Source organism: Gossypium arboreum, chromosome 11 (genome assembly GCF_025698485.1).
Source record: "Gossypium arboreum isolate Shixiya-1 chromosome 11, ASM2569848v2, whole genome shotgun sequence".
NCBI classification, from domain to species: domain Eukaryota; kingdom Viridiplantae; phylum Streptophyta; class Magnoliopsida; order Malvales; family Malvaceae; genus Gossypium; species Gossypium arboreum.
In genome coordinates, this window is record NC_069080.1 from 124,132,841 (window position 1) to 124,148,615 (window position 15,775).

A 15,775-nucleotide genomic window follows, 5' to 3' on the forward strand; every position below is an offset into this window, starting at 1 on the left:
GGAACGAAACGACCATATGAGCAGTATATTGAGAGATATTAAAGTTCTCGTGAGACAGGGCCAGAACGGTTTCTGGGTCCCCTGTCGTGAATTTGAAAATTTACTATAAATTATCCAGAAAGAATTAGAAGTCATGGCTTATATGTGCAGATTCCATTTTGAGTCTATTTTCATTATAAACAAACGGAACCAGTATTAAAGCCCTGTACAGAGAGATATTCAAGTTTTAACGCGCGAAGGTCAGTGTAGTCGACTCCTGTAACATTGGTGACTTTAACTAATAAACTGTACCAATTGGCCCAACCAAAAATTCTATAAATAAATCCATGGATAGATATATGAGTCTAAATTCAGGAAAAATTTACGGAATCAGTTTCCGAGTTTTGAAACTCGAGATATGATTTTTATAGCGACAGTGATGCAGTTTTCCAGCCTGTCTGGAAATGCCAAATTGGTTGGTACCTTGAGAAGATTTGGCCCATTAACCCCTCGTGTCCGACACCGGCGACGGTCACGGGTTCGGGGTGTTACAAAAGAGAAATAAACATGGAAAAGAAATCAAAGATTTCTTTCTAAATGTAACAATTCACAAAAAGGCTATAAAAACCTCTTCACTAATCTGTAAAAAGGACCCCTTTTTGAATATAAAAAAAAAACAGATACACAGATATATTCAAAGAGATACAAGCAGTTTTTTGAAAGGTGATTTAATTTTTACTTTGTTCTTTATTGTTCAACGTGTATACGAATCGTTATTGCAAAAAACTGATGATGTTTAAAAGGGGGAAGGGATTACCTGCGATTCACTGAGAAAAACGAAGGCTTTTAGCCTTCCAACCGCTGTGTACGGTGGTGCATGTGCGCGTGCAGCCCAGTGGCCAGAGGCCGGAGCCAGAGAGCTCCTCTCTTCTCCTCTTTTAGAGGATTTCAAAGTTTTTTTTTTAAAAAACTGATTGTAAAATGAATTGTGGGCTAAATTTTGACATATATAGCATTAGAAAAACGACGTCGTTTTGCTTAGTTCAATAAGCTTTAAAACGGCGTCGTTCCAAAGCTAGGATCCGCGCGTTGACCCGAGATCCGGGTAGGATCTGAGCATTTTTGTTTAAAGGGCTAATTGCCCAATTGATCCTCCTGCATTTTTATGTTTTTAAAATTTATTTTATTTTTATTTTAATTTGGCCCTAATCTTTTGCATTTATTTGAAATTTGGTCCCAATAGCCATTATAAGACCTATTCTGAGAACGACGTCGTTTTTGGGATTAGGGCTAATTGCCCAGTGAGTCCTCAAATTTTGGTGCGCATTTTAATTAGGCCCGAATTTTATTTATGTATGATTAACCCTAGATTTTTAAATTAAATTCAATTTTAATCCCTTTTTATATATATATAATTTATTTTAAATACTATACATATTATTTATTTTTATAAACATTAATTGCATATAAAAATACTATATATTATCTTTATTATTTGCCATATTATTTACATTATTATACATTTTATTTATATATTTTATAATATATTATATCATTTTACTATATATATTATATTATTTTTATTATATTTTATATTTATTATTATGTATAATTTTAAAATTTGCAAACTATTATTAGGTAATATATATATTATTTTTAAATATTTAGCATATTATGTAAAGTTCTAGAATTTATTATAAAGTTTCACACATATTTAATATAGTATTATATATATAAATATATATTAAGCTATTATATCATATAATATATTTTTATTATTTTTAAAAAATTCTTCTCTTTTATTACTTATATATTGCTTTAAATATTTTTTACCTGATTTATTTTTCAAATTGTTTTTAAATTTGTTTTTATCCTTTTGGTATTTGTTTGGTATTGTTTTAACATGTTAATTTTATCTCATAGATTATTTGTTACTTTATTTTATTATTGTTATATATATATTCGTATGAGAATTGATTATTTATGTTGTTATTTTAAGAATATATTCGCATGAAATATTATTATATATATGTGAAATTGGTATTGTTATATTCATTATTTTGCTATTTTGTATTTTGCATGAAATGATAATGTGTATATTCATGTTATTTGTGATTATATATGCATGAAATGTTAATGTATATTGTATGATTTATGTTGTATTTATCATTTTCTATATTATATTTTTATGAAATGTTAAAGTATGTAGTTCAATTAATTTAATATTGATCTTTTGTAATATGTTAAATACATCATTGTCATAAAATTTATATTTCATTTAATCCAAAGGAATTTAAAAATAAGGCAATGTTTTTGGTACTTAGGAATTGGAAATAGTGCCCTAACATGTCTGGTTTCGATTTCCGCTTGTCTAAATGCCTAAAATATCCTTCTAAATGAGTTTTGAAAATCATAAGATGATTTCGATTCTGAAGTTTAAGAATATCATGTCCAATCATGCTGGATGTGATGTTTATATTCGTTTGAAGCAAAGGAATCTTGATTTTTAACTTAAATTATTACGGTTTTAAAAGAGATCTTATTTCTAAATTCTTTCAAGCTTTTGACATTAAGACAAAACTATTCAATTTGGTACCAATTTTGGGCGTTGCGAGGGTGCTAACCCTTCCTCGTACGTAACCGACTCCCGAGCCTGTTTTCTCATAATTTCGTAAACCAAAATGTTTTATAAGGTGATCCAATCACACTTTAAAAGGTTGGTGGTGACTCCTGTTTTCAAAATACCCTCCCCTTTTAAAAAAGAGGTTTCGAAAATTCCTTTACATAAAATGGATTACATATGCAGCCCTGCCCTCATATTCCAAGTGAAGACACTGAATCCTTTTCTTCGTAAAAGTCAAATCTCGCAAACTTTCAAAGGATGCCTTCACTAGCTTCTTTTTGCTTGGTCCAGGATGCGACTTATTATCCTTACGATGTTGATTAGCTCCTTTAAGAAAGTCAGGATGCGACGGCTCTCGAACAATCTTTATCGGCTTGAATCCTCAGGTAAAGTCTTGTTTTCCTCCGCGAACCATCAACCTTTTTCCGTTGTATTTACTTGGACCATATTCAGACAACCGTATTATAATCCACTTTATCAAGAATTTTTTTTTCTTATGACAAACTGTTCTATTTAGCAATCAAATATGAATCAACACCTCCTTTCTATAATGATGTAATGCAATGCAGTCATCAACAAAACAAAAACAAAACACGTTAGTACAGAAGAAATAAATAACAAATAAAGTTCGGGTGATCACTAAATTTGGGCAAGGTTCTACCTAAGGTGGACTCTTAAGGTTCACTATATGTGGCTTGGTTCTATAGAAGGGGTACCTGAACCAGCAAATTCCTCAATCCTCACCCATTATAGGCTTATATGGATCGAGTTCAGTTCAAGGGAATACATTTCCCTATGGCCATGCGGGGATGAAAATCTCACAAAATCATAGGTACGGATGTATCCCGAAGTAATCCACTAGCCCATTCAGAGGTGAAAACCTCACGAAGGTGACTCTCACTTAAAGGTATAATCGCAACGGTCATGCAATGCAATGCAATATTATTCTACAAGACTTGGACCACAACAATCATGCAAACAAATGCAACAAAGAATCATGATTTTCAAATTAAATTTTCAACTTTAGACAAAAGGACAGAAAATAATCAATTTTATGGCTTGACTCTCTTGTTCAATCCCCAGTGGAGTCGCCAAGCTGTCGAAACCATTTTTTTTTATTTTAGGGAAAAAACGGGGATCGACTTTAAACTAGGTGCGGAGTCGCCACCAATCTTTTTTTGTTTAGGTGTGATCGGATCACCTAATAAAACATTTTATGAAAATATCAATTTTAGCCTACAAAATTTGAGAAAATAGGTTCGGGAGTCGGTTACATGCGAGGAAGGATTAGTACCATCGCTACGCCTAAAATTGGTACCAAATTGATTAAATAATATCCTTATGTCTAAGATTTAAAAAAATACTTTGAAATATGATTTCTTTTAAAAAATTTCGAATGGCTCAAGTTGGTTGTCGAAATTCTCTTGTTTCAAAGGAATATAGCATCACATCCAGCATGATAGGACACGATCCTTTATACCTTCGAAACCACGATTAATTCTAGACTTCCAAAAGCTCATAGTTGAAAATTACAAAAGGATGGCTAATTATTTCGTCCAATGAAATATCGAAATCCAACACGGTAGGGCATGATTTCTCGAATTTCCAAACATTTAACATTGCCTTGTTTTAGAATTTAGAAAATACGGATGAAATTTCAAAGGAACATTTGATTATTTTGGACAAACGAAAAATCGAAACCTGGCACGTTAGGGCACGATTCCTCAAATTCCCAAACATCAATCATTACCTTTGTTTTAGTGAATTTTCAAATAAACAATTGTAAAACTAGCTCAAAATGCATTAATTTAACTTGAAATAAAATGGAATAATTAATTTTAAAACAAAAAGTTGAAAATTACAAAGCAACATTTGCAAACAAAAAGCGAAATTATAAACATGGGACAATATGCACAAATAAAGTACTATACTTGGTGAATGATAGATAATATAAACTTATGAAACCAATTAGCAAAACGAACAATAAAATATAACTAATCCAAGAAAAGTATAACCAAATTTTCAAGCATGGATGAACAACAATTGATATAATAATACAAAAAAAATGAATAAATAATGTGCAACCATAATATATGGAATAATATAAAAATAATTAATATACAAAACAATATAGAGATTAGGAGTCAATATAATGTAAAAACAAATCAAAAAACATTAATCGTATGAAAAATTTTAAAATGAACCACACATACTAAGGTTTGAAATAATTTTAAAAATATATATAAAGGAGTATTAGAATAAATATTATAAATGAAAAAAGAAAATTGGAGTAAATAATGTACAAAGTATTTTAAAAACAAAACATGTCTATTTAGAATTAACAATACACATATAATATAAAAAAAATCATAAACAATACTAATTAGATAATCGTACATGAAAGAATTTTGAATAATGAAAATATAATAAAAAATATTTTTAAAATATAAACTATATGTAACACCCCAAACCCGGTCCAGTTTTTACGGCCGAATCGATGTGTCACATTACCTACCACTAACCAAGTTACCTAGTTTACTAAAGTTTGGGTGAGCTTTGCAAAAACCATTAATGAAGTTTTAAGAGAAATGTTCCGATTCACTAGTGTGAGTCCTATCCATTATCGATTGTTAAGGGTTTAGAAAAACGTGACTTTTGTTGTACTTTGAAAAGTTTCGTTTCGAATACGTTTGGTTGTCGTGTCGGTTTGAAACAAGTAATTTTTTATAAACCTAGAGTTAACCAATTTCAAGGAATCAATTTAAGTGATGTGAATCTCAAGTCAAAAACGATTTAAGTAATTTAAAAACCCAAAACAAAAATAATAGAGCGGCCTTATTACAACTTCAACCAAAATAGAAATAATCAAAAATAAATGCGAAATTTAAAAGGAAGCTACTTGAAAGTTATTTAAAACCAGAAATTTAATCTTCGTGGCCACTCTGAATCCCGCCCAGCTCCAAGTCCACCAACTAGGGCTCACCTATAAGGATGGAAGAGAAAGGGGGTGAGTTTGGAAAACTTGGTGTATATGGAAAACCCATCCAAAGCCCAAGTCAGCTCAAGCCCATTAGGCCTAAACCCTATTCAGATAACCGCAGGTATTGGGCCGAAGCCCTTTTCAGAATACGGTAAATTGGGCCTTAGCCCCTTTTCAGATGACAGTATGGCCCATAGGCCCATTCCAGAACAGAATAGACATATTCGTGTATGCAAGCCAAACCCAACCTATAACCAACAGCTACACTCCACCCGTACCAGCCCTCCACTCCATGTGGGGAATAGCTCAACCCACCCAAATTTACACTCCACGATTGCAAAGATAGTCATCAAATATCGATAAGTTGAGACAAAGCCTCCAGTACGTGGTCAAGCCACTTTCAGTACTTCCTCTATCAATAACCCAGTCCCATGCATCAGATAATAATAACATGGCATGCAGTGCATAGTAACAGTCAAACATGCATTTAGGTCAACCTTAACCCTAAGGGTATATCATTAATTTTACTCCTTGGAGTAAAACTGTAAACTTTCCACCTATAAAGGTATTTCAGTAATTTTATCAGTTTTAAGGGTTCTCATGAAAGGTACGGTCCTTACTAGCCCATTTGTCATCGCAGTAATTTATTTATCTCAATTTCACAATTTTAGCCATTGGGCCCTAAAACCCCTAATGGGCCCTATAGTGTCCATTATCAAATTAAGCCCATAATACAAGTTTTCTGACCAGTTTATCGGTTTAAGCAGTTTCGATTCCACAGTCTAACAGAACATACTTATTGCCTATTTTTTATATATTACACATATATTTTTTTTATTATCTATCCGTATGGGCCCGTAAGCCCATTGGGCCCAGTTTTAGCCTATCGAGGCCCAATTACCGAAGTGCACGAAATTTCACACACGACTAACTTACCACTTTGCGATTTCAGATGTAATGATTTCTAAACGTCTTGTGAGCACTCGCACACTCACAAGCCCACGAAATGCCGGAATTTTGGCATTTCGGCTTTTGCCGAGTTGAACTATGAGAAGGTGTTCGATATACACCTGTTTCGCGACGACTGCTACTGAGATCCCTTACAATTTCCTACAATTGGTTACCACAATTCTTAGATTGCAAACCACAACAACCAATCCCAATATTCACCTACCCATATTCGAACCATGCCCCTTAAGCCTTTAGAATCTTACCTTTTTGCCGAAAACCGATGACTAGATCTAAGTCTAGTTGTTCCAAAGATCCAAGCCTTCGATCAAACCTCTAGAAGACACTAATCACCAAAAGAAATTGTCGGTTAAAGACCCTTAAAGCCCTATGCCCAAATCGACAGCCTCTCTAGATTTTAGGGACTTCGACTTTTCTAAATTTTAAAATAAGACTAGATCTGTGGTGATGAGCACTTACCACTTATTCCTCTTTGTTTTCTACACAAATCTGATACAGATCTATCCTCTAAATCATAGTAGAACTCGAATCCAGGAGATCTGAAGTTTCGGCTATAAGTCCCTAAATCTATGATATTTCAGCTTTTTAAGTGATGAAAAAGATGACGATTTGAGGCTATCACTTTGAAGTAATGTTGCCGATAGATACTAAGGGTTTAGAGAAGATGAAAGTTGATAAAAAAGAACAAAAATAACTGAAGGATTTTGGCATGGAGAAATTGGCACAAAAAGTGAGTTATCAGGATTTCAGCTTTTTTGGCAATCGACTATGGAGGTTTTGTGGAGGATGGGATCGACAGAGGAGATGAGTAAGGTGATCAGAAGGTTTCAGCTAGAAGAAAAAGTAAAAAGGAAGAAAGAAAATGGAGGAAAACGAGAGGAAGAAGAAATTGGCACCAAGGAGAAGGAATTTGCGTTTTCAGCTTTTATGAGAACTCAGAAAGGATGAATGACAGTGAAAGCTTTCAGGTGGCTAACCCTAGTTCTCCAAGACAGAAAAAGAAAAGAACCTAACCCTAGTATCAACTAAAACAATTGGCCCAACCTCGCTAAAGCCCTAGCTGAATTTCCACTTAAGCTCTATCACATGCCCGGCACATGCACACAAAAAGAAAAAATAAAAGTAACAACATGCTTACCTTGTGACTTGAACTCTGGCTCCCTTGCAACCTTAATGACACCACAACCACTAGACCGCAAGCTTCCTTGTGTCTTATTTTACCACTTCAATCTTAAAATCCCATATCGCCAAAACCCTCTCTCACCCAAAATTAAAAAAGTTCAGGAATTGCCTCGAATTAAATTTACTCTTGGGCCTTTTTCCCACACCATAACCCTTCGTAATTATTTAATTACATACTAAATAATAATAATAATAATAATAATAATAATAATTAAAACATCCAAATTGTTCGAGTCGTCTTCTACCCGAACCAAGACTCAAGGCCCATTACTTCTAGGCCCAAAAATCAGGGCGTTACAACTCTACTCCCCTTAAAGAAATTTCGTCCTCAAAATTTTGAACTACCAACTAACCGTATTACTTAAGTCAAACCACTATGCTTCTGCTGCACACTCTAATTAAAAAATAATTCTTAGTACGACCCAGAACATCTAATTACCAAAGTAAAGAAATATTTATCAAGCATGCATACAATTCGTAACACACACTTAAATAGAATAAGCTTGGTTATCCCGAGCTCAATGCTCCTTGGACCCACATCTAAAGCATGCTCCTGTCTTCTTATGGCATTCACCTGGATGACGCCCGTTGCAGTTCTTGTAGGTTGGAAAGTTTGGTCGTGTCTTAACATGTTTCACAGAACGAGGCTCTGTTCTCTGAGAACTAGGATCCTTCCTTTTCTTACACTCCAAGCACCCTACTTGAAGCGTTTCCCTAATTTTGGTATCCAATACTTCCTCTACCACTTTCCTTACTAACTCGGCCAGTGCCTCAGTACCAAGCTCTGAGTTACCGCTACCCGAAGTTGGCAGACTTTGCTTACCCTCAGAATCTATATCAATGCTCTACATTACCAATAAACATATCAAATAACTACAAAGATCTCAAAAATTTTACTATTTACTCATATGTCTTATACAGAGATAGTATTTTAGAGTTTTTGTTCTTTCTGTAATCATAGCCTAGCTACGCCTCAATCTTTTGGGTTTTAGTTCCTATTGTCTCGGTCTCTATGGTTTCAAGATCAACCTAGCTACGATATCATAGTAAAGTCTCAATCCTATCTATAGTAAGGTTTTAGTACAAGATCAAGATTTAAGGCAAAAGTACTTACAGACTTGGTGCCGGGATTCAAGCAGCCACCTTATCAGATTTCAGACAAACTCAAAAGATTTAGGCCTTTTTAAAATCCATTTCTCAAACATTTGATTTAAAGAACCAAGTTTGAAATTTTATCTCCTTTAACCAGAAAATTTGTTTTCAAAAGTCGGGTTTTTCCAAAAATACCCTCTTAAAGTTTTGAAAACCCTTTTTGGACCCTATCCACAGTCGAGTTATTGCAACCGGGCTCCGATACCACTAAATGTAACACCCCAAACCCGGCCCAGTTTTTATGGCCGAATCTGGTGTGTCACATTACCTACCACTAACCAAGTTACCTAGTTTACTAAAGTTTGGGTGAGCTTTGCAAAAACCATTAATGAAGTTTTAAGAGAAATGTTCCAATTCACTAGTGTGAGTCCTATCCATTATCGATTGTTAAGGGTTTAGAAAAACGTGACTTTTGTTATACTTTGAAAAGTTTCATTTCGAAGACGTTTGGTTGTCGTGTCAGTCTGAAACAAGTAATTTTTGATAAACCTATAGTTAACCAATTTCAAAGAATCAATTTAAGTGATGTGAATCTCAAGTCGAAAACGATTTAAGTAATTTAAAAACCCAAAGTAAAAATAATAGAGCGGCCTTATTACAACTTCAACCATAATAGAAATAATCAAAAATAAATGCGAAATTTAAAAGGAAGCTACTTGAAACTTATTTAAAAGCAGAAATTTAATCTTCGTGGCCACTCTGAATCCCGCCCAGCTCCAAGTCCACCAACTAGGGCTCACCTGCAAGGATAGAAAAGAAAGGGGGTGAGTTTGGAAAACTCTGTGTATATGGAAAACCCATCCAAAGCCCAAGTCAGCTCAAGCCCATTGGGCCTAAACCCTATTCAGATAACCGCGGGTACTAGGCTAAAGCTCTTTTCAGAATACGGTAAACTGGGCCTTTGCCCCTTTTTAGAAGACAGTATGGCCCATAGGCCCATTCCCGAACAGAACAGACATATTCGTGTATGCAAGCCCAACCAAGCCTATAACCAACCGCTACACTCCACCCGTACCAGCCTCCACTCCATGTGGGGAATAGCTCAACCCACTCAGCCCTACACTCCACAGTTGCAGCATAACTGCTCAGATATCAGTAAGTTGAGGCAAAGCCTCCAGTACGTGGTCAAGCCACTTTCAGTACTTCCTCCATCAATAACCCAGTCCCATGCATCAGATAATAATAACATGGCATGCAGTAAATAGTAACAGTCAAACATGTATTCAGGTCAACCTTAACCCTAAGGGTATATCAGTAATTTGGCTCCTTGGAGTAAAACTGTAAACTTTCCACCTATAAAGGTATTTCAATAATTTTATCTGTTTTAAGGGTTCTCATGAATGTTACAGCCCTTACTAGCCCATTTTCCATCGCATTAATTTATTTATCTCAATTTCACAATTTTAGCCATTGAGCCCTAAAACCCCTAATGGGCCCTATAGTGTCCATTAGCAAATTAAGCCCATAATACAAGTTTTATGACTAGTTTACCGGTTTAAGCTGTTTCGATTCCACAGTCTAACAGAACATACTTATTGCCTACTTTTTTATATATTATACATATATATTTTTTTATTATCTATCCGTATGGGCCCACAAGCCCATTGAGCCCAGTTTTAACCTATCGAGGCCCAATTATCGCAGTGCACAAAATTTCACACACGAATAACTTACCACTTTACGATTTCAGATGTAATGATTTCTAAACGTCTTGTGAGCACTCGCACACTCACAAGCCCACGAAATGCCGGAATTTCGACATTTCAGCTTTTACCGAGTTGAACTATGAGAGGGTGTTCAATACACACCTGTTTCGCGACGACTGCTACTGAGATCCCTTACGATGTCCTACAATTGATCACCACAATTCTTAGATTGCAAACCACAACAACCAATCCCAATATTCACCTACCCATATTCGAACCATGCCCCTTAAGCCTTTAGAATCTTACCTTTTTGCCGAAAACCGATGACTAAATCTAAGTTTAGTTGTTCCAAAGATCCAAGCCTTCGATCAAACCTCTAGAAGACACTAATCACTAAAAGAAATTGTCGGTTAAAGACCCTTAAAGCCCTATGCCCAAATCGACAGACTCCCTAGATTTTAGGGACTTCGGCTTTTCTAAATTGTAAAATAAGACTAGAACTGAGGTGATGAGCACTTAGCACTTATTCCTCTGTGATTTCTACGTAGATCTGATGTAGATATATCCTCTCAATGATAGTAGAACTCGAATCTAGGAGATCTGAAGTTTCGGCTATAAGTCCCTAAATCTATGATATTTCGGCTTTTTAAGTGATAAAGAAGATGATGATTTGAGGCTATAACTTTGAAGTAATGTTGCCAACAGATACTAAGGGTTTAGAGAATATGAAAGTTGATCAAAAAGAACAAAAATAACTGAAGGATTTTGGCTTGGAGAAATCGGCACAAAAAGTGAGTTTTCGGGATTTTAGCTTTTATGGCAATCAGCTATGGAGGTTTTGTGGAGGATGAGATCAACAGAGGAGATGAGTAAGGTGATCAGAAGGTTTTGACTAGAAGAAAAAGCAAAAAGGAAGAAAGAAAATGGAGGAAAAAGATAGGAAGAAGAAATCGGCACCAAGGAGAAGGAATTTGCATTTTCGGCTTTTGTGAGAACTTAGAAAGGATGAATGACAGTGAAAGCTTTCAGGTGGTTAACCCTAATTCTCCAAGACAAAAAAAGAAAAGAACCAAACCTTAATATCAACTAAAACAATCGACCCAACCTCCCTAAAGCCCTAGCCGAATTTCCACTTAAGCTCTATCACATGCCCGACACATGCACACAAAAAGAAAAAATAAAAGTAACAACATGCTTACCTTGTGACTTGAACTCTGGCTCCCTTGCAACCTTAATGACGCCACAACCACTAGACCTCAAGCTTCCTTGTGTTCTATTTTACCACCTCTATCTTAAAAGCCCATATCGCTAGAACCCTCTCTCACCCAAAATTAAAAAAATTCAGGAATTGCCTTGAATTAAATTTACTCTTGGGCCTTTTTCCCACACCATAACCCTTTGTAATTTATTTAATTACATACTAAATAATAATAATAATAATAATAATAATAATAATTAAAACATCCAAATTGTTTGGGCCGTCTTCTACCCGAACCCAGACTCAAGGCCCATTACTTCTAGGCCCAAAAATCGGGGCGTTACACTATATACACCATAGATTTGGAAGAAAATATAGATTTAAAAAAGATCGTGTACATAAAATAACATGGGATTAATAAAGCTAATTTTAATATAGCCATATATCTATATAATATAAAGGTAATTTAAAATAAATATTATACAATATTTTAAAACAATATAATATAAAAGAGAATTTTGAAACAATAATTCTAGAATTTGAACAAATAAATAAAAAATAAACAAAGTGAAATTATTATAGCAATTCCAAATGTATATTTAAATAAATATTTAAAGACGAATACTAAATGAATTTTTAAAAAATAATGAATTACACATATTGAAATGAAAAGAAAACTTAATTGAAATAAAATTAAACTAACAGAGATAATTAATAAATAAAATAAATCATTGAAACTGTCATAAGGACTAAAATGCAATGCGCACGAATGCGCAAGGATCAAAACTGGAAATATTCCAGATCCCAAAACATGACGTTTAGGCGCGGACTAAATTGCAAAGACACGCAAATTCTAGGACAAATTTGAAGCAGAATAAAATGTAAATAAAGATCAATTATAAGTCTGCGCGAAGGCGAAGGATTAGACGCGCAAATTAACCATTTAAAACTCCAAATTGCAGATCCAGCCTATGAATCGGGTTTGCGCGCGGACCTCCCCCTCTACACAGCACCGTTTCAAACTCTGCACAAAATCAAACCTAAAAAAAACCTGAAATCAAGCATTCAGCCACTTTAACAAAATCAAAATATAGAAACAAAACTAACACCTCTCCTTATTCATTCGGCTGAACCAAAAGGTACCCTTCAACCACAATTTCACCTCCATACTCGGCAGACAGCATCACGCAAGGGCATGATATGCCTTATTAGAAGACGAACCCGAAGGGTTTATTGCTCTCAAGCCACAAAATCCTCACCTAAACTTCGATTACAACGAAGCAAGCAAGGATTTCGAAGCCTCCAAAAAAGATAAGTATCTATATTCCTCTTTATTTTCTTTTGTTTTTACACATACGGTAACAAAAATCAAAGAAACAGAAGCAAAATCAAAAGAAAAATGAGATTTAAAATCACCTCTTGAAAATCGTTGTTCCTCTTTTCTATTCAAAAATTTTTTAGATTTGCATGCATTTTTTTTTATTGTATTTCTGTGAAAAAGACCCCCTTTTACATTCGATTTCACTGGCTTTTTATAGCCGGATAAAGAGAAAAAAGAATTATAATAAAAAAGAATACAAGAAATTTAAATCTATTTGCTGTCAATCTGTTATGGGTTGTTAGTCTGTTGTAGGTATGAACGGAGCTCATGGATGATGGCGCATGCGTGGGGGGGTACGAAAAAAAGAAGGTCTTTGAAAAGGTCTTTGAAAGTTGTTCATGCGCTGGGAAACCTAGGGTTTCAGAAGTTTCAATTTTCCCGGGTCATTTGGGCTATTTTAAGATTGGGCCTTATTGTAAAATGAGTTTAAAATTTGGGCTTCAATTTGTATGTGGGTTAAATGTAAATTTGGTATTGGGCCGAAAGCTGGGCTTTTTGTAATGTTGGACTTTGGACCTTATTTTGTTTATTATTTTATTTTATTTATTTTGGTTTTTTTGGTTTTTGTATGGGCCCGGGCAAAAATGGGCCATTACATTATAAATTCTTTCAATATATATATATATATATTTTTTCATTTCATTCTGTATTCGACATAAATGTTAGATAAAAATATTGAAAATGTTGAGTAACATAACATCAAATTAATTATAAGTATAACCTTAAAATACAATTAATAATGTGATTTTTAGAATGAATTGAAAGTGTTTCAAACTTGAACAGAATATAGATGCTAAAGCTCATCTACAATACGAAGAATTGAAGCAACAAATGAGGAGAATGTTAGTGACAAGTACCGATAAACCTTACAAAAAAATTGGACATAATTGATGCAATCCAACGCTTAGGTGTGGCTTATCATTTTGAGAAAGAGATAGAAGATGCTTTACATATTATATATCATCATCATTGCAATAACGCTTAGATTGATGATGACCTCTACACTGCTGCTGTTCGATTTCGTCTACTGAGAGAGCATGGCTTCAATGTTTATTATGGTATGCCTTAATTTGTTACCAGCAATATATATATTAATAAAGATAGTGCTCTAGATATATATTATAAAAATACTGAATTGGTTAAAAGTTTTATATGAATGATAAATATCATTATATTAATAAATTCAATAATCTAATCGATATAGTTTATGTGAATCTCTCCTTATATGTATAAACTAAAAAAATTCCATGGAAAGAGGTTGCAAATCTTTGGGATTCAAACTCATTGCTTCCTTTTTCTTTTTCTTTTTTTTTATGTATTCAAATTGTGACTTCTTTTATATCAAAACAAAATAATATTTCAAATTTATTTGGTGATTAAGCAGAGATGTTCAATAAGTTCATTGATGAGAAAGGGAAGTTCAAAGAATCCTTAATCATTGATATGAAAGGCATGCTAGAATTGTATGAAGTAGCACACTTTCAACTGCATGGAGAAACTATATTAGAGGAAGCTCTTGCTTTCACCATGTTCCATCTAAAGGCGACGGAAACTACAATGGACTATCCTCTCTCTACACAGATTGCTAATGCTCTAAAGCGACCCCTTCACAAGAGTTTGCCGAGGTTGGTTGCTTGGAGCTACATTCCTACATACGAAGGAATATATATGGTACCCTTGACAAAAATTTAAAATTTTTTGCAAAATTAGATTTCATCATGGCACAACATTTACACAAGGAGTTAAGCAAGATAAATGGGTAACTTTATTCATAGCCAGACCTATACACAAGCCTACTATTTACATATATTTATCGTTATTTTTTCTTGTTTTAGGTGGTGGAAAGGTTTAGATGTTGCAACCAATTTTCCATTTATACGGGATGGATTGGTGGAGTGTTGTTTTTAGATATTGAGATATACTTGAAGCCCCATTACACCATTGCTAGAACTTTCATGACCAAAGTAATATCGCTCACATCAATTTTAGATGATATTTATAATGCGTATGGCACATCAAATTGATTTAACATAAATGTCAAATAAAGAATTTTTTTCAATATTGATTTGAAAGTAATATCTAACATTTATGTTAAATACGAAGGTTATCAACGTAGAATTTCAACAATCGGTAGAGAATTAATTTATCGAGAATTGATTTGATATGGTAAGCAAAATAATTTTAGCAGTAAAATATGTAAAATTTAATATGAAAGAGAGGAAAGTAAATTCTAATTGGGATTGAAAATAAAACAAGAAACCTAGTATGATTAGGGGAAAAAATGGCTAAATACCTAGAGTTTAAAACCCTAAGAGTGGCAAGAGCAATTATCCCAAGTTTTGGGCCGAAATTTAAAAGAAAACTAAAAGGGAACCTCAAACTTGAGTATGCAAGAGGGAGACATGACGTCCAAGTTGCTGAAAATTTAGAAAGGAAAAATGAAAAAAAAAAGCATTGTTTGAACTTAGCATCTCTAAAGAATGCATTAACTACTTATCCATTAAGCCTAGGTTTATTTCTTATTTATTCAATTCAACTAACCCTCTATATTTTCGGGTGTGACAGACCTTCTAACATAATACAATCTCTTAAGTTACAAAGAATAAATAGAAGCTTAATTACAATATAAAAATCTCATAATTTCATTGAGAGTTATGAGCATCGA

General features: G+C 33.9%; 1 pseudogene; it reads left to right on the forward strand.

Moving 5' to 3' along the window:
- LOC108471341 ((-)-germacrene D synthase-like) overlaps window positions 1–15,775 on the forward strand; it is a 72,370-nt pseudogene that overhangs the window by 17,791 nt on the left and 38,804 nt on the right.